The 20,331-nt window shown below is 50.3% G+C and overlaps 1 protein-coding gene and 1 pseudogene across 12 annotated transcripts in view; both read right to left on the reverse strand.

Moving 5' to 3' along the window:
• hts (adducin 1-like protein hts) overlaps positions 1 to 20,331 on the reverse strand; it is a 176,146-nt gene that overhangs the window by 119,534 nt on the left and 36,281 nt on the right. The window lies entirely within an intron of this gene.
• Positions 16,616 to 18,928, reverse strand: LOC139056808 (uncharacterized; annotated as a pseudogene).

The following is a 20,331-nucleotide window of genomic DNA, read 5'->3' on the forward strand; positions in this document are numbered from 1 at the left end:
CACTCGGCTTCATTCAAGCGTGCAGTTTGCACTGCCTTTCTTGTGCTGCTCACATAACCGGCCTCAGTCCTCCGTTGCCAAGGGTGCACGCTTTTACGAACAAGCTCACATTGGCTGCACTGTGTCACCGACGCTTATCTACAGGTCTATAAAAAAAAAAAAGTATGAACGATGCTGAACAGTCGCGAAAACTAGTGAATTCAGCCATCCCAATTTTGTCTTGATCGCCCTTAGCTCACGAGAGCGCGTGGATTCAGTACTACCAGAGTCGCTGCCCGTTAGGAGTCAGGCGCCGTGATCACGACTGGGCGGCAATTGGTTAGCCGTCAGAAGTTATTTCCCTGCAGCGAGTATGACCCGACGGCGTGCCTGCGTCTATGTGTAACCGAAGCGCTCGCCTCCGCGCAATGGCACTAACCTAAGCCAAAGCAGACACCGCGGATCCACGCAGAAGGCTTGCGATTATACAACCACACCGTTTCACATTACCTGAACGGATGGCATAAACAGCGCGCACATCACGAGGACTGCCAACGGCGACTATATATATATATATATATATAAAACCGCGCCTGTGAGCCCCGAAATTGGAGGACAAACGGCGAAAAACAACTTGTGCATTTCCGAGCACGAATGACGCACAGGGGCGGTCGCGCAGGATGCAGACTTCTCAACATGGGCGAACGAAAGCGCGAGTTATCGAATCCCCGGTTCTCGCCAAACTACGTCCACGGTTGAGATCATGTAGCTCAGGCAGCCATACTGCCGCGTAGCGTCTCGCTAGGTGTGGGTCGTCGACTGTTGAGTGACGCTACGCCACTAATAAGTAAGCCACGACCGTCCGCGCCTCGAAGGTCGAAAGAAAATCAAGTGGAAGGTCGCCAAGTTCAAGTGCCCAGCCGACAGCCAGCGTGTCAACTCTGTATCACGGTGCGCTGCACTGATACAGTCGCGAAGCCTTTCTCCTCGCTGCCCCCTCGTGCGGACTCTGCATCCAATTTGGCATGCTTAGCGGCACGAGAGCCGCGCTTACTCTCACTCAGGGAAGCGCAAAGGGATGGTACACGCGTTGAAGGCTCTCGGACAAGACACTAAGGGTGCGATCTTGTACGTGTTCCAAAATAGAACGGAGGCGGTCCGTTCCATTGTATTCGTCCGATAGCCGAGGACACGGAATGATTGACAGCAGATATCACCGCACAATTGACGTCATGGAATTCGTCACGGTTCAAATTGACCAATCACGTGTGGCTCGGTGGAGCATCCGTTCTATTTTGGAACGCGTACAAGATCGCACCCCAAGTGGCGCCCTTTAACTTGCGAGCACCGTCCTCCGGTCGGGGACCGTGCCAGCAAATACACCAGAAGCACGGTCTCAAATTTGTCAACAAATAGGGCGCAAAAGCACAGGACACAGACGAATGTTCCGCCTTTTGTGTCCTGTACTTCTGTGCTATTAAATAATGCAACCACTCCACTACGATTCTTCAGTAGGCATATTGTGACAAAAATATGGCTGCAGCGTACCGACAATGCGTGTGTGACACGAAGCCCGTGGCGCTGTGGTGAAAAGTGAACTCTAATTTCCAAGCATGCCAATCTCAGAATGCAAATCAGCGTAATATTGCTACGGAACAGTATTCAGAGAAGGACTTTCAGAGAAGCTCCTTTCGCGATACATAGGGCCCTACCGCGTACTGCGCCAGGTGACGCCTGTGACGTATGAAATTGCTCCTGTGGGTTCAACCTCGTCCTCTCCTCTGGCATCTAGTGATGTCGTGCATGTCAGTAGGCTCAAGGCCTACTACACTGCTTCCGAGTCCGACCTTTAGTCGCTCCGGGACGGCACTTTTGCCGCCGGGGGTAGTGCTACGGAACAGTATTTCCAATGACGAAGAGGCGAGCAGTGAGAAGACGACGACGACGATTGGAGGGCTAGCGCGGGCTGTTGCCTCTTGGCCAAGTGCGGTGTATTTTCTTGTAAATATACTTGTAATTGCTTTTCGTCTGCGCCTTCCTACGCGACAATATAAACAAATGGCCACGGGGTTAGAGAACTCTAGCATAACGCGGTCCATAACTGCAATATCACAGCTCATGAAGCGAACAACGCATGCGGAGCTGCACGAGCGCGCGTGCATTCATTGCACGACTTCCCGACGACTCCGCAGGCAGTCAACATGTGACATTTCCTCCAGCGCTTCGCAGTCAAGAGTGAACCTGCAATCCCGTCGAGGTGATCCGCACATCACTGGCTGCAGTTCGGATAACGGAAACTACCGATCATGCCAAGTCTACTAAGTTGAGCCAGCGCGGTTCTCGCGAATTCGCTTTAGACAATGTTTCACTAAACAAAACCCACAGCAACCCGATCTGATTGATCCCATTCCCACTCTGGCACCAGTTGGCCCACACACACGCTTCCCGAAGATGGGCGAAGAAGCTGTGATCCGCTGCAGCAGCCAAATAGAGCCGCGAGATTCGGTCCGGGCACATGCGGGCCCGCACAGCTTGATCGCAGTGGCCGCCGGGCTCTTCGGAAAACATCCTCTTATCGGGACGCGCTTAAGGGCGACTGACAGGCCCATTGTCTTTCCGCCCGAGCATCAAGCAGCGGAGCCAGGTGGGCCGCGCCCATTGTTCAGAGCGCGCACACAAGAGGAGGATTCCCAAAAATGAGAACGCCCAGCTAAGAGTGGTGCACACTGCGGGTCTTTTCCCTTCAGCATCTGCATTCGTGCGACTGTGAGAGCAAGCCTCCATGTTCTACTCCCAAGTTTCGCGTTCACATCATGCATCGTAACTAAGTAGCCCAAGTCTGGGTTTACAACGCACAAGAGAAGGTGCTGCAGGCTGTGTACCGCGACTTTCAGAACACACTATTATAGGCTCGCTCTTCTCACATTGAAGCTGCTTCCTCGTGCAGCTCTAATAAACGCAGAGGACGACTCTGCCTGATGACCACTACAACCACAGCTTACAAACAATGACAACTGGGGGGAGGGGGGGGGGCTTATTTCGTAACGTGCAAAGAACTTCGGTGTGCTGCAGCAAGGAGAGCGATACCGATGCACAGAAACGTTTCCGCGGGGTGTGAACTTGGGCGGGTTGGTCATTCATATTAAACTTGCAAAAGCACGCTACGGTATATAAATGTACCGAAATGTCACCTGCACGAAAATATTCCCATTCAAAGCGGGAGCTCGCCACACTCTCTGTCAGTAGAATTTCAGGAAGAATATCTTCATAGTTTAACTTCACGCTGTTGACAACTGACCTATTGGCCACGAACACTTCCGTCATAAAAGGAAATTCACCATAGCAGTAAGCTCACTTTCTCGACCACTTGGGTCAGTTCTGGGTGCTACTGCTGAGCACTGAAACGAAGTCCTTCTCCACGGAAATGGGGGGCGGGGGGGTGACGGAACACAATATTCAATACTTTTAGAGCCCGTGCCTGCCTTGTGCGTCGGCGTGCCTCGGCGTACTTCGTAACCGGCTACGCTCGTCCGCGGCGTCAGCTGCCGAGGTCAGTTCACGGTACCAGCGTATGTGATGGGGATCACTGCACCTACAAGGGACGATGGCGAGCAACTACGACGTGGCGCTCCCTTGGGTGTTGTCGCTGCTGACACTGGTGGCACGATTTGAACGCGACGAAGGGGCCCACTCTCGTCATTGGTGGGACGAAAGCGTGCGAAGCGTAGTACCGTGCAAGACGGACTGTGTGGCGAGGATGGCTTCGATTTGGCGCCAGAGTAGCGCGCGTTGTCTGTAGGGAAACAAAGCGTTGCATGGCGGCTGCTGTGAACAGGCTGTTTCACATGGCGCGACTGGGACGAAAAAGATAGTTCTGCCGCGCACGTTGCAGAACGATTTTCGCTGACAGCTTTCACATGCGTTTGCGGCAGCGCGATGTCCGTCGCAGCGATGTGCAAGGTTGCCGCCTGCTCACAAAGTATCCATGCCTGCATCGTGAAATAAAAACAATATGGAAACTAGTCAAATATTCAAATTTTCCTTTTATTATTCGATAACAGAATAGGTAAAACATTTTTTTAACGTTTAAAAGCGTTGAGACTTTACGACAGCTTGCAGATATGGTGAGAAGCGCTGCACAACCCCACAAGTACGAGCGTGCGGCTTGCGCGGCGTCGTATAGTGGTTCTGTTTAGCACTAGTTTCGTTGTTACTACGGAGGCCACAACTTTTGCAGGATGCTTTTGCTTTTGGAGTATTTGCTTTTGCAGAAGAACAAGCGACTATTGAGTGTGCTAAGCACACTCAATAAGCATGCTGGCGCAATTTGTAGCGATGAAGAGGGCGGCGATCAAGTGGGTACGTGCCTTATGTTGATGCGGTGTCCTTCCCCCGACCTATAGCGTGCAGCTTCTCCTTTTAAACGAATAATGTAGACGGAAGAAAAGAAGAATGTTTATGAAGCTCGTAAGCCGCAAACGCTGGTGGGTACGCACTATTAAAACGTAACTAAAACTGGCACGTGACATAGCTCCAAATAGCTACCAACGCGCGGTAAAACCGGAAAGCGCTTATTTTGACGGCGCTTTGTTTCGTCAAACACATTGCCCCTCCGGTGCGACTCGGCGACGGCGCGACCAACTTGTTGGAATCCAGTCGTGGAGAGCCCACGACGTCGCGGCGGTCGCTGAGCGACGGCATTCGAGCTAACTGAGAATCGCGCCCACGCGCTGCCTCTCGTGATCTCCCGAGGCAGTCGCGCCACACTTCACTCCGTTTGCAAGGTGCCGCACGAGACAGATTGCCGCACCAGCTACGCTACTGACAGCGTTCTCTTCCTAATATAAACAGTGTACCTATATAATCATAAAATATTGACATGTGAAATGAAAACACGTATAGATCTGCGCTGAAATTTCGCATTAGGGGGTATCGTATTCGTCTGATTTTCTTGTGGATTGTTTGATTCAGGGGTTTCAGCATCCGTAACATACGTATAGGAGACGCCGTTGTGAAGGTTTATTTGGACCACCCAGGGTCATTTAGGGTGCACAAAAAGCACGGTACACGGCGCGAACGCATTCCGCCCTTACCGGAATATGGATAGCAATCGAGCCCCAGCCCTCGTGCACAGCAGCAGGTGCACGTACCTACCACGGCGGATGGTGGGCCACAACGCATGCAGAGCTGGCGATGGGTGACCATCTGTAGGAGTCTAAAGTGTCGCGGGGTCTCACTGACACCTTAAAATCTATGAAGCTCTGCGAGAATAAACACAGACCGCCATTCAGAAAAATCTCCGGGGAACAGCGCAAAATTTCGTCCGTATTTCAGAATGCGCGAAACCACACGTTCTCGGCGGAAGAAAAGCAGCCCTCGCCGCAGCGGTGCCGCCCACCTGCCGCAAATCAAGGGCGCGAGGAGGAACCAAGCTCTTGACAACAACTGCCGCACAAATAGCACTACCGTTCATCCAGAAAACGAACTCTCCTCGCGTCCTCTTTCCGTTATCACCGCCTCCAGCATGGCGGACAACAAAGCGCCCGTCGCGACAGTGCGACTACGTGCCCCGAATCACTTTTTCTCCATTTCCTTTACCCGTCCGTCGCTATGAGGAACAAAGCAGTACTCGGCCGCGCCGAAAGCTTTCAGACTACGGTGGCCTCGCCAACGGCGGAAGACGTATATAAAAATACAAGTAGCGCGAGCACACACAATGGGAGAATGCATGTAGAGGGAGCGGGCGGAGGGGAACGTGTACTACTACGCTAGCGGCGTCACTTCAGGGACGCGACGGAGAAGAGCTGGTCACTGAAACAACGCCGCGGTCGCACTGCACGCGCACACAGGCCGCCGGCGACAGAACAGGCCTCCAGCGACAGGTTTCATTGCTGTGGAGCGAACACGCGATTTGCTCCAACAGTTCGGAGGAATGGAGGTAACGTCCCTAAGCAACGCACGGGATCTAGGAGAGGTGTACTGGAGTTTCTACGTATCAATATTTTAGAGTTTCTTAGCATGCAACTACATCTAAGAACACGAGCGTTGTTGCACTGCGCCCCCCTTCGGAATGCGGCCGCCGTGATCGGGAATCGAACAGGCGACCTGGTGCTCAGCAGCAGGTCGCCTTTACTACCGAGCACCGTGACGGGTAGGAATGGAATTAAAAATGAACGCAGCAAACTATTTGGCTTAACAATCGCAGCTAAATGCTAAAAGCATTTAACTAATTCTACACTTTGAATTAGTTACCCCCTCCCCCACCCCACACACTCGGCCGCGCCTCACCTCATCGTCTGAAGTGTTTTTAGCCCCTTTTTTGGCCAATCCCGGAGATAATGTAGAAAAAAAAAATTAAGCAGACCTACGCACCTCCCACTCTCCTCGCTTGAGAATGCCGTGCGCAGCAACTGTCACCCGAAACTCGTTTTTATCGACTTCTACTAAACGTTAAATGACCTTCCAAGTATGGCGCCTCGAGTGGAGTAGAAATCCGTTTTAGCCACGGTGTACGAATATACTTCTTACACCGTGGTTTTAGCAGAACTTTCCACTTCTTTGCATCGCGCCTTCGTTTTTCTCGGGTTACTCGGGCTGGACGGTTCTGGCTACCCGCGGGGTGCCAGAACCAGCCTGTACGATTTTGGCCTTGAAAGTCCTTGAATGTTTTCTGGTTAGCAGACGAATAAAAGAGGCGATGAGCACTCGTCGCCACCTTCGTGTGGACTTGACGAATTGCAACGCGGGCGTTTGAGGACATTACCTAGCTCAGCCAACTGGCTACGGTCACCTTCGGATTTCCTTACTTCTCGCGTTATCTACTTAGGTTCTAAAGCACCGTTCCGCATTGCGAGGCGGTGCGATACGAGCGGCGGTGAACCATTTGAAGCTTTTGTGTCCCGTGAAGGCTTCTTCCCGGCAGTGAACAGGGCGCCGCGCTCTGATGAGTGCATGTTATCTGCATCCTGTTCGCGCCGCTCATTCACACACTGCGGTGCATTTTCGATTCGTCTTTCTCTGGTGGTGTTCCTTTTCTCATATCAAGCGTATATACGCGGCGATCTCCTTTGTTTTTTGCAGTTAACGAAGGCGCTGCAGCTAGCCAGTGTTCGCTGCGTCTCTCCGCCGTATGCCTCGGTGGCTGCTCGAAGCCGGTATGCGTTCGAAGTGCAGGCCATTGATGTTAAGAATGCACTGGTTGAGTAATTGGTACACAACATTAGACACATGTAAATTAGCTTATCGCTCTCATGATCGCGAGCCGATATTGTTTTTCCTGTGAAACTTTTCGCTCGTCACAGACGGCGTGCATTTTCGTGCGCCAGCCATGTCCCCAGCTCCTCAGGGTTACAAGAGAAGCACCATCAGCCGAAACAAACTTTCTGAACTCGAAGCCGAAGCAGGTCAGCACGAAATCTCATGCGTATAAGACGTACCCGACATCCTGCTTTTTCATGTCAAGTGACGACACAACGACGTCGCCGGTGGGCAAAGTGATCGCTGCGAGCAGGCATCCTAGTTGCCCCGGCGTTCCATTTTGCAAAACTTCGAGCAGCTTAGGGTTGTCTTGGAATCCCAGCCCATGTGACTCCCATCAGGACCGGAACTAGCTGGCTTCCGCCTGGCGGTTAGTGGGCTGCCAGAACACCGAAACGTGCCACCCACTTGTGCGCACAAAATCGTCGTATTCACAAATGCGCTTTTGGCGCCGAGTTTTAAATGCGTAAGCATTACAACGCCTACCCAAAGAGGAAACCCGCTGGTCCGTCACAAAGACGATCACCTTCAAGATAGGGCCCGCAGCAGCGAGCGAATTGACCTTCGTGTTGCCTCTCGCTTCATCGCGAACTAAGCGGCGAGAACAGAGCGCACACGAAAATATCAGCACTTGACACACTGTGTCCCCATCGCAGACAGCTTTTTCAAGATGGGGCCTGCACGTCTCACTTTAACACGAACTAAGCGGCGAGAACACAGGCCCGCACGGCCTGCACGGTCGCGCCACACGCAGCCGGAGTACGGCTGATAATGGTTGGATGCGGATGGATAACGCGCTAAAGAGCGATAACGGCTCATAATGATCGGAACGTCATCAGCGCACCTGGCGCAGTCACTCGGAGTAGTTTGCTTGCGTCATCAATTGAGCTTGCGCCGCTGTGTGCAGCAGTTCGTGTCGCCGCAGCGCTGTCGTTGATAATGACACCAGGCTGCGTGGAGATGTGTAAGTGGCACAATGCTTGTGCATAGACAACTTCCAGATGAGTTTGTGGGTGAATTTCTTACTCAAACCTAGTTTCGTTAGGCACTCTGTCAAAGATGCAAAGCGTCTCCCAAGCAGATCAGTTGACCCGCGGCAGTGGCGGCAGCCATTTTGTATTTCTGTTCGTCGCGCTTGTGCGCTCCGCTCGGCGAGCTCTCTAGCGGAACGGAGGCACCCGACCGCTCACGCGCTCGCGGCTGAGCGGGGCATAGGAAACGGTCTATCACCACTGTGTTCTGCAAACCATCCCTAATGGCACATAAGGCACGTGCACTCTCACAATAGGTGCAGAATCTCGCAGAACGCGCACCAAACGCAGTTGCCATGACACCAACGAAAGAGCCACGAACTGGCGAGCGAGTTCACTGCCCCCACACCAGCACCCACAATGCCTGCAGGAGTGGGGTGCACACACCTGCCGACTTCGAGCGTCCCGATCGAAGGACGAACAGCAGGCGGAGAGCAGTGTCGCCTCTGGCCAACAGAAAGAACCGCATTTCACAGGAACGTGGCTGGGCAGACAGAGGGTTTTGCCGAGAGTTTCCCCAAATAGGGATAAATAGGGCTTTGCAGAAACAGAAAGACAGAAGGTTACCCGATTTACACCACTGTCAAGCGGACAAGTGCACGTAACGGAGAGTGCGTAGCTTCGCCGCCAGCGGTTTCAACGATACAAAATGTAATGCATAGAAAAAGGACACAAGTTTATTCTAGTTTTTGAAAAGCTTTTAACAACATAATCAGAACTCGCTGTTATTCTGTTCTAGCAGGATCAAATGCCGCCTCGTCGCATGCCATAATCTTGTTCTGGATTGGCTAGGCATTCGTGTTGGCCGGCTTTGAGTTGTACCACTCTTATGACAGAAATATGTTTTTTTTTTGTTGCGTAAATATAGATTAAGAATGTATAATACAACTAAAGCAATCGCTTTTAGGTTTTTCTATTTTATTCTACATCTTCAAAAACACAATTTTAGCCTGTCGACATTTTTTTAGTGCGAGTGCGCTCTGTTTTCCCGTTTAGCACCGCGTAGCCTAATGTGTCACTCAAAGTCCCGAAGTGCACTCCCCGTAAGTGCACTTGCTCGCTTGACAGGGGTATGTCTGCAAAGCACGGGACGAAGCAAGAAGGCGCCGGATCTTTCTGCCAATGTTCCTGACTGGTTTCCTCAAAAGTACGACAAAAATAAAATGTGTGTGAGAGGAGACTAGCTGAGCATGTATGTGGTTCAAGGTTGGGGACTTACGAAGAGAGATCCCGCATTCCCAGCCATTGCGCGCATGTACTCATAACATGACGCAAAGCACTTTTTTTTTTGCCGGTGCTCACGATAGCTTCTAGCTGTCTGCCTTAAGACGCAATACCTACTACCCCCCCCCCCCCCGACCTCTCAAAAAAGCCTACCGCTTTCCTGTCTGAAGGCCATGGCCTACGTGAACATGTCAGCAGCGATGGGAGCCGATGACAGCATAGCAGCTGGAAAAAAAAAAATCTTACTGTTCTAGAGAGGTCGCCGAAAGGAGAGCTCAAATGGCAAAAGCCCACCAAATCGAGTGCTGCATTTTCCAGCCGAGCCCGCTCGCAAAGCAGGAAGCGGACATCCCTCGGCGGGAGGCGCCTGCGGGACGAGACGGGTTCCGCCCCGCGCGGCGACAGCGCGGCGCGACGGCGGTCGCCGAGGCAACACTGGCGGCAGCTTGGTGGCAAGCACCATCGCCAGACCAGATGCAGGTCGATACGAGGACGCTCCGCACGCGCGCGGGAAACAAACGGCGCCGGGCTACACACAGTCAGTTGCGCCTCAACGACAACGTTGAGTAAAAGCCAGGCCTAAAAGAAACCGAAGGAGACCCTAGCGAAACCCGCAAGAGCGACCTTAACGCACACACAGGGCGCCCAAGGATATACAGTGAGCGCTGCTCCTGAATATATTTGGCCCCACCAACTGCTGCCTCCGGCTGCATTCCTGCTAAAAAATTACGTAGGCAAGGAAATGAGTAACTGTGTTTTAAAACTGTTTCACACTATTTCAGGAACTTGCATGAAAAGAATTGCTGACACAAAAGGCATTTCGAAATCAGAAAGCAGTGTCCACAAATGTGGACACAAGTTCTTAAAACATCTCGTGAGGCGCTCGAAGCCATATTTTTTTTTTTTAAGGGCCACCTCAGTCGAGATACGGCGCCCGCCTTTGGAGCAGGATAAACTATGATGCAGGCAAGCTCATAAACTGGATTTAAACGCTTTGGAACTTTTCGATGAGGCGTACTTGACTTAGAAAAATATTCCAAATATTGTACACTTGTACCTAACAGGAAGGTTTGCCAAAACGCTCGCAGCCACTTTTTTTAACGGCCATCTCCGCCGAGGGTTCCTCCTTTGGCAGTAAGCCATGGTACAGGCTGAGAAAGGCATGTAATTTTAATATCTGTCAACATTGCGCTCAGGAATACTTTAGAAAAAGTGCCCACAAATGTGGACACGGGTAGCGAAAAGATTAACATGACAGCTCAATGTATTTCTCATTTAACAGGTGTACGCCAGATGTCGTCCGAGTACGCTTAATGCAAGCTTACGATCATCTCTGCACCGTCCTCTTCCACGTTGTCTCTGAAAACTGACATGTTCACATCTCTCTTTGCCTCTTCGTGTGCCTGCAAACAGCCGCGTCCATCAATGATACGAGGGAGCGACAGAGATGACTAAATGTAATGGTTCGCCCTGCCATCTGCTAGCCGCGTGGTGAGCTCAGATGGTAGAGCGGCTGCCCCGGGTTCGAGTCCCGGACCAGGACAAATTTTTCTTCAACCACGAGGCTTTTCTTTCGAGGAACCCGTATGGGTTTCCTTTGTAGCAATTGCTACGAACGGGTGGATGTCTGATTTTCCCTTTATTCTTTACTTGTCTCCACCTTGCGGGTTTCCGCAGAACTACCACGTCAAATGTAATGGTTCCTTAAAAACATAATTGTTACTCCTTTCGTTAGCGAGACGTTAAAGGCATTGAATACGTTTCGCGAGTTTAATGTGGCGCGAAGTGATGCACAGACGACGTTGGAGGGCGCGTTGCTTGAAGAGCGCTTTGAAGAATACGCCTCGAAGTACCCGTCCGTGTGCGAGCGCGCGCTGGGGTCACTCGGGATTGCCCCTTCCGCACCCATTCAGCAGAGAGGCACCGCGACACGAGCGCTCCGGAATAGCACGGCTTGCTGCCTACAAAGCGAGGCAGCAACCTCCCGGTGCCAGCAGCCCCGCGGCCTACGCCCAACGACGGCGAGCTCTGTGAGCGCTTGCGACAGAGGGTTTTATCGACACACGCATCAGCCCGGGGAGCGCGTACTGCAGGTCCCACCAAGAACGGAGAACACGCCGCACGTTACGGGGAGGGAAAGGCGCGGGCGGCGTGGGCGCTGCTTATATGCCCGCACAATCCGCGCAACTTTACACTATGAATAGAATAGAATACAACGTTTGTGCAGCACCCCCGATTCAGACGTGTACAGAAGAGCGTGTCTTCTCGGAGGCGGGATAGTCGATGGTTCCGGCGAACTAGCTGCATGCCCACTGCTGTGGGTGGAGGCAAAGAGATGCAAGTGAGTGAGAACCACGAGCCCGTTTGAACTAAAAATTCGAGTTGTAACTGAATAAGTCGGAATTTGAAAGTAGGGCTACACGAATGCTTTATCCGTACACGAGTGAGCCATTCAGAATTTCGATTATTTCCTTTGTAGTTTTGCAGCACTCCCTTTGTTACCGGCGCTAGTTCTGTGTAAATTAGATGTCCTGCAAAGTTCCGCAGACGCCCAACCACAGACCCACTTTCGCATCTGGCCTCCCCTATATCGCTTCCATTCTCAACCCTGAAGCGCAGCGGCCTCAGTGGGCGGTTTACAAGAGGACGCTACTTGTCTTGTGTGCACGCAAGCTATGGTGGCTACATTAACACATTAATTGTCGCTTGTGCTAAATATAGGCGAGCATAGTGCACACCCGAACTGCATCCCCGTGGTGGGCGGACGCCACCTTTTATCTGGTGCAATATCAGATGAGCATAAAATGACAAACGAATCACTTTTATTAAAAATGAAGCTCTCGGCTTTTCGGAACGGGTTAGGCGCGTGAACAAGTTGCAAACGGCCGGCTGGACTCGCTTTGGACTCGCTTAAGCTATGGTGGCTACATTAACACATTAATTGCCGCTTGTGCTAAATATAGGCGAGCATAGTGCACACTCGAACTGCATCCCCGTGGTGGGCGGACGCCACCTTTTATCTGGTGCAGTATCAGATGAGCATAAAATGACAAACGAATCACTTCTATTAAAAATGAAGCTCTCGGCTTTTCGGAACGGGTTAGGCGCGTGAACAAGTTGCAAACGGCCGGCTGGACTCGCTTTTTACGTCGGTGCACATCCGTGTTTGTTCTTAACGGGGATTTTAGATCCGTTAGGCGTATTTAATAAATTAATATGCGACGTCGGCGTCGATAGTCTCCTTCGGCATTGGATAACAACGCCTCCTGAAAAACGCCTTACCGACGGAGCCGTGTGAGACAAAACCAGGGTGTCTACCAAGTTGACATTTCCAAATTCCCTGAGTTTTCCAGGTTTTCCCTGAGTGCTTTTGCAAAATTCCCTGAGTGATGTAGAACTATGTTTTATGTCAAGTCGCGCTGAAACCCTATCGCCCTATGCTGTCACTCTCTAGTAAGCATATGAAAAAATTTTTGAAGAAAACCGACTTAATCCAATTTGAATACTAAGGAGTAGTGTTTATGTTATTCAAAAAAAGAACATAAGGGAGGGGTTATTAAAATGCACAGCAAATAAAATGTCTTCGAAAAATTTTTCAAATCGAGTTGGACATTCTCTAGTATAAATAAAAAGGAGATGCATACAGAAGCAAATATTTTCGAATATGAGCTATTTCTATCAACTGATAGCATGCTCAGTGTGAAGCAACTGTCCTGACATACTCTCAGCTCGCGCAAGACGCCTCAGTGTTGTGTTTCACTGCTTTAAAGAGTTTATTTTGGTTTGGATGAGGGACACCTGCATCTCAGCATCAGCCAACAATTTGTTTTTTGAGTGCAGGCTCCTTCAAAGAAGCGGTCGCATACTTAATTCTCCGTTCATTCCTCAGTGCGTCGATCCTTTCTGTTCTCGTCCTCCTTTCGCCGCGCGTTCGCCCCACGGACCATTTGAAGAATACTCTTGGTCAGTTTACAGTCAACGTCCAATTTTTCGGACCCCCTAGGGGCCGCGAAAACTTCCGAAAAATCAGGCAGTCCGAAAAAATAAATGCATGTCTTTTACTGCCCTTAAGGGCTAAAATCGACACATGTACGTCTGAAAAAGCTCTGAATGCCTGTCAGTGCACTTATTAGGCACATCGGTGCTCCTACTGTGACAGGTGAGGTCGAGTGCACACGTGTAAAATTAAGGAATACATACAGTGTCCCGCGACAATTGCCCCTTCCTACGCTTGTTACGCTTCACCGCGTTACATGACTGTAATGAGGCGAAGCAGACTTTCGGGAAAGAGCATTATGCAATGCGCTGTGCTTTCCGAGCTTCGAAGACAAAATTATTGCTGTCAGCGAAGAAATGAAGAAACACGGCACCTAACGACAAGAAGCTTAACAGCGAACGTCGAAGCAGCTAGGCCTAGCGTTGCCGCAGTGGTGGCTACGGCTGCCAGCGGATCCGCGTGCGAGAGCACCGGGCGGCGAGGTAATCAAAATAGCAACGGTGGTGGTTTTCATTAATGCCGTCTCGGACCTGCGATCACGCAAAACGTTTAGAAAATCGGACGGCGTAGAGTTCTTGCGTCTGAAATTTCAGGCGTAATGATACATTACTCTTTGGGGTACGTGGTGGTGCCGCGAAGCCGTCCGAGTTATCGGGAATCCGGAAAGTCGGTCGTTGACTGTACACTGGCAACTCCTCCAACCGACGACGATTCGTAACGAGTCGTGTCTGTTTCTCTAGCCAGCATTGCCGCGACTTTTGACCCTCTAAAAAATTACAGCTAATTTTCCCTGATAGAAGCACAAATTCCCTGAGTTTTCCCTGATTTTTCCAGACTACTCAAAATCCCTGAGAATTCCCGGTTTTCCCGGTTTTCCCGGTTGGTAGACACCCTGAAAACAAAAGTGGCGGGTCCCCGCTATCGGGCGGTGTCGCGACGTCGCAGAAGACGTGCGTTCAGACCACTGCGACCGCGAAAACCGACAAACGGATTCTGCGAAGCATACATCACCCACAGGGATTCAAGCTTGCACCCTCAGGGATGACAACAGGTAAGGTGCCCGGTTCAGTGACACGAACGAGAAGGGGAGGGATACAAGAGCAAAGAGCGACCAGGGGGCCTACGGCGCGCCAAACTTAAGCCAAGCGCGGTTGTCCTCAGCGAGCCGCATTGCGCTCGGACAGCGGGCGCATCGCGGCACCCCGCGGCGCCCGTGGTATCTACGCTACGTAGCAGACCGCAGCTACGTGCAATTGTAGTGCACATGCGCAGCGTCCTTAACGTAATTCTTATCGAAATTTGAAAAAAGATTTTCGCTTACTTCAGCCTGTTTATTGACCTGCACCAATAAATATACTCAGTAACAGTCGGAAGAAGCACACTGATCCAAACACCCTTCCTGATTGTTGTCAGCTATTGGCCAATAGCAGCCACGTACGGGAATCTGCTACACTACGAAATAAAGCGCCCAGAAAAGAGTGCTCTCATACACTGGCTTGAACTTGGTTGCGTGACATAATCGACACTCCGAAAGCTGAACAGCGTGGTGTCGTGAGGTTTTTGACAGCTGAAGGTGTTTCCTAAGAAGAATTTAGTCGCCGTACGGCTGCCGTGTATGTTGAACATTGTATTCATTGACCACTGTGGATCGTTGGAGCAAACGGTTCAAAAAAGGACGCGAAAGTTGCAAAGACGATTCAAGACCGGGCCAAAGCCACCATGCAATCACCCCCAGCACAATTGCAAAAGTTGAGAAAAAGGTAAATTCGCGCTCCGCTTGCGAGCTCCACGCGCCGCGCACGACTGAAAAATCCGGCCGAGATGTTCACAGCAGCGTATGCTATCCGCGGACTGTACTTTCACCAAGCCCAGGGTGGTTTAGGACCCCTTTGACTGTATGACGCAGCTGTACGACGCAGATTGTTACAAGTGCCGCCATGCACCCCACTTCCCACCACCAAAGTTCCCTCTAATGGCCCACCGCAGTTAGCCGGTGGCTATGGCGCTGCGCTGCTAAAAACACGAGGGTGCGGGATAAAATCCTGGCCGCGGCGGCCGCATTTGAACGAAGGGGAGAAGCAAAAAATCCGTGTACTGCGTGTGCATTGGGTGCACGTTAAAGAACCGCAGGTGGTCAACTTTAACACGGAGCCTCCGACTACGGTAATCGTAACGTGGTCATGGCACCGTAAAACCCCAGAGTTTTAGAATTTAATCGCTCTACTAGGTTCCCCCTTGAATTTCGTCCGCCTGCGCATTTCCCATGCAGCAGTAATCCCTCCTCACTGTAAGAGAACATGTCCGAAAGACGGCGAGAGGTTTCCCGCGCACGACACAAACCGGCGACAAGTTCGTTCACACAATACATGCCGATTGACAAAGGTCGCGCTACCGACTACCAATAGAGAAGCGACCAATCGATGTTTCGGGCAGGATGCGCGACCTGCGAGAAGCCACCCGAAATGCCACGTTTCGTGCTATCGCGCCTGCTTTCGCACTTTTTGAGTTTCCGTATCCGTGATTCAAAGCACCAACAGCTGGCGCCTCGTTTACCTGAAGCGATGTCTCGCTCATGCGACTCCGTCTACTATCGCGAACACGCCTGTCTGGCTTACACCTGTTAAATGGCGCTCTGGCTCTCACCACGTACTCTGGCTCTGGCTCTCACCACCTACTTTGTGACTGCATTGCAGGCTTCTTGAAATGTATCACGACGGCGTCAGCAATGGAAGTAGGTTGACTGGAGAAAAAAAAAAAAAAACATTCGGTAGAAGCCATCTCACGATGACTGTTACAATAGGGCAAGACTTAATCGCATTATTACACGCATACGCCACAGCGTAACCACAGCACCAACAACCTGGGACGTACGCCGCAAAGAAAGCTTCGTCCCGATGGCACTGTATAATTAGAGTTCAGCACAACCAGGGTTCGTACAGACTCAAAAGGGGAAAATTCAAGGATATTCAAGGAATTTCAAGGCTCAGTGGGAGTATTTTCAAGGACTCAACACAATGCTACATGCAGCAGTTTTCAATATCAGGTACAAATTTTACTGAACAAAGTCGAAAAAAAAAGCACTTAAAGGAACAGCTTATATTGCACTAAACCAAGATAATATTACTGAACAAATTCGAAAAAAAAAATCGTTTCTAGGAACAGCTTGTACTGCACTAAACCAACATAATATTATTGAAGAAAGTCAAAAAAAAAAACATTTCGAGGAACAGCTTGTACTGCACTAAACCAACATAATATATGTTCCGTCTTGAAAAACACACTGCAGTGCATTGCACCAATGTCGAACAGCAATCCATTCTGCAAAAGTGCTAGTGGCAACTTCAGGGGAGCTCCTGCCGCTTTTCCTGAATCTTCTGGTTGAGGCTACACAGTTCCTCAGTCTTGCTTCGTGCAGCCTTCCTCAGACTATTTGATCTGACCACATACTTCAGATCATTTGCTGCTTCTGCCTTTTCGGCATAGGTATCCGCTGAAGCCTGGAGGTCAGCTATTGTTGCCTCGAGTTTCTTTTTCTTTTTTCTTTTTTCATTGCGTCAATCTCTTCGTCAATGCAACGCCTCTTTGATTCCCTTACTTGATCACATTGCTTCTTTTTTTCTGCTTCCAGATATGCAGCATACTGCTGCCGGGCAGCTGATACAGCAGTCCTCAGCTCTTTTGTAATAGGGACGTTAAGGACGCCCCCTGCCTTGTCCACAGCATCGCACACAATACGTTGCGAAATGTACGACAGGTCCTTCAGGTTTTCTACAGCAACCTGGCGGTTCACGCTAAACCCTCGCTCCACAGTAGCCTGTCCGTGGCTGAGCACGAGCAAAAGTTTGACAACCTTCCACAGTTCCCCACATGATGAATTAAACTTCATCAGCTCAGTCAAGAACTCGTCCAACCTGTTTACGTTCTTCTCAAACATTCGCAGGTTATGCATCTCTTCCTGCAGGAACTCGGTGTACTCCCCTAGTACAGTGTCTCTTTGGTGCTCAGACATTCTGCCCGCTGTAATGAGGGCATCCAACACTCTTCTGAAGCCGGCCAGGCACTCATCTGGTTTAGTACACATTTGTCATGGGTCCAGAGAGGACAAACTCCTCACGATTGGGAATCTCAGTGGGCTTCTCTCAAGCACCTTCTTTGTCACACTGATGAAGAAGCGTTTGCATTCCATGCGGAATTGGAACACGTCCTTTTGGCTTGCTTTAGTTTTCCTGACAGTCTGTTCAGCGGCATGGCCTACATCCACCTTTTCAAGTGGAGTGTGGTTCTCGGTGCTTTCAATGTCCACCATCAGCAGACCAGTGGCTCCTTTTGCTGAAGACAAGACCGAGCACTTCAGAAACTTCGTCAGTAGCTTCCTGACCACAGTTTCCAAGTCCCTTGCAAGAAAGAACACCATGGGCTGATCCGTTTGGTACTCAGTGAGGAATGGCATGAGGGTCATGGCCACACCCAGCGCAAATTGAAGCTTTGCTAGCAGTAGGTCATCACTGGCAAACTCACACAAGTTGTGAAATGATCCAAACTTTGGGGGGTTTACTTCCTTCTTCCTTGCAGCTGCAATAAACTTCTTAATGTCACACCACAAGAGCAAGGCTCTCTCTATCACAGGCACATTCTCCAACCACCAGTGAGCAACAAAGTTCAGGGGAAAAGTATCCTGACCAGTAACTGCTGAGAAGTCCTCCCTTCTTGCAGGAGAACAATGGAAAAGCGCGCTCAGACTGGAGAGCAGACAGTCAAGTCCCCACTTACATGCTGTAACACCCGCCCTGTAGGCGTTGTGCATGGTGTGGAGGCCACAAGTCCCAATGTCCAGACATTGAACTTGGTATGCTTGATGCAGGTGCTCTTGGAAATTCTTGAGTAACTTCAGGTTAACATTGGGACCATCCATTGAAATCTGAAGAATTTTCTCAAGAGGGAAAGGCTCGAGCGCAGTCAGCAGCGTTCCTTGGATGTCTTCGGATGTCGAGTGCCCGATAAACACCGAGGTATAGTACCTCGTTGCCACCTTGTGAGACGAATTCCAAAACCGGATGTGAACATCCAATTGTTTCCGCTGGAGATAGTCGTTCGTGGACTCGTCGAAGAGTACCACGTAGTAATCGCAATCTTTTATATCCCGTTGCAGAGCAGATAAAAAGAAGGGCCTCGGACCAGGGCACGTCACATAGGCACATTTTTTCTCTCCGCAAGAAAATGCTTTGGCCACGCCACTGTCCGGGAACATACGCTGGAATAGCTGGCCTGCTTCCGACAACGACCGATAGGAGAAATGCGATGTGACAACTTTCAAAGTCCACAGAATCTCCGCGTTCGTCACCAGCTCGTGTGCCTTGCAAGCATCGTCTAGATTTCCCTATTGCGAAGGAGGTGGGACAGCTGACTGTTTCCCCGTACTTGGAACTAAGTACCTTCGCACCGAACTGTTGGCTGCAATCTCCATGACACCAGCATGCTTAGCACTGTTCATATGGCTCGTTAACGCCGACTCGCCCATGTTGGTGATATCGAAGGTCTTTCCGCAAGGCCTGCATCTTGCACGGTGCTCACTCGTCGTATCTAGTGCAATCCAGTCTTTGTAAGCCTCGTTGTGAAGCCACGCGCCTTGCAATTTGTTTTTCCCAGGCATTTGCTTTGTATTCAGATGTTTCAGCCGCAACAAGTCGGGTGCAGAAGCGACGGCAGAATGCAATGCCGTCAACCACCATAACAAAGCGCCAATATCAGATTGGATTGAATCGGCTCAGTTGGCTTCAGAGCCGAGTTGCTCCAGTGTGGCTAACCGTCGTGCAATATTGGCTATATTAGCACACACTGATTTTTTACGCCAGAAATGCACATATTGAAACACGGTACTGAAAATACAAATATTTTAACTGCGTTTTTTTTAAATAATAGTCATTTGCATGTACTACGCTAGGAATTCAAGGATTTTCAAGGAGCAGCAAAAAGTCCAGGATTTTCAAGGGCCTTGAAAACCAAATATTCAAATTCAAGGGTTTTCAAGGTTTTCAAGGACCTGTGCGCACCCTGTCACAACTGACTTAGAATGAACTACGACATGATTGCATAGGCGTCTATTTCACGCGTCCAACTTTGATTTACTGCCAGCTAGAATAGCGGGCGTTCTCAATTTTAACAGTCGGACATGCACTTGCGGAGTGCGCTCGGAGCAAGTCGATAGAAGTTAGAAAGATGGATACCATTAACGGACATTCGTGGCGCAGAGCATCGGGTTTCTGTGCTTGAACACGGGTGACGCTGGCTCGATTCTCCCCAGCACCGAAGATGAAAGATTAAAAATTAAGGTCTGAGAAAACAGTTAAGACACATCGACCAGAAAGTGGGCTAAGAATGCCAATCGCCTTAAAACAGTGGCGACGTGTCTCCATCTGCGGCAAACCGCAATCAAAACAAGCTAGAAGAAAAGCTATTACAAATAATTAGAAGAAAAGCTATTACAAATAATTAAATCAACAATACCATTTTAAGATAGGAATAGTAATTCTGACTTCCGTGTATTCACGTTTAATTACAATTTAGAGGTTATTCTGTAAGCAGCAAACAATTAGTTGCGCTTAGTTTTGAGCAAACCAACTTTACGTGCCTTCACCAGCCAAGCTTAGCCGTGTTAGGCCTACGAGCCATAAAATCCACAATCGAATTCGGAATCAGCGGCGCCTAATGAATCAATCTTCATAACACACGCTAGTTGAGAGAAAGCGATAACCGCAGTCACTTCTCCTAGCTTGCGAACTTCACGCGTTACCGCGAATCGAACCCAGTTTGGTGCTAGGTAGGAGCCGTGACTTCGATGGGTGC

Source organism: Dermacentor albipictus, chromosome 1 (assembly GCF_038994185.2).
Source record: "Dermacentor albipictus isolate Rhodes 1998 colony chromosome 1, USDA_Dalb.pri_finalv2, whole genome shotgun sequence".
NCBI lineage: Eukaryota > Metazoa > Arthropoda > Arachnida > Ixodida > Ixodidae > Dermacentor > Dermacentor albipictus.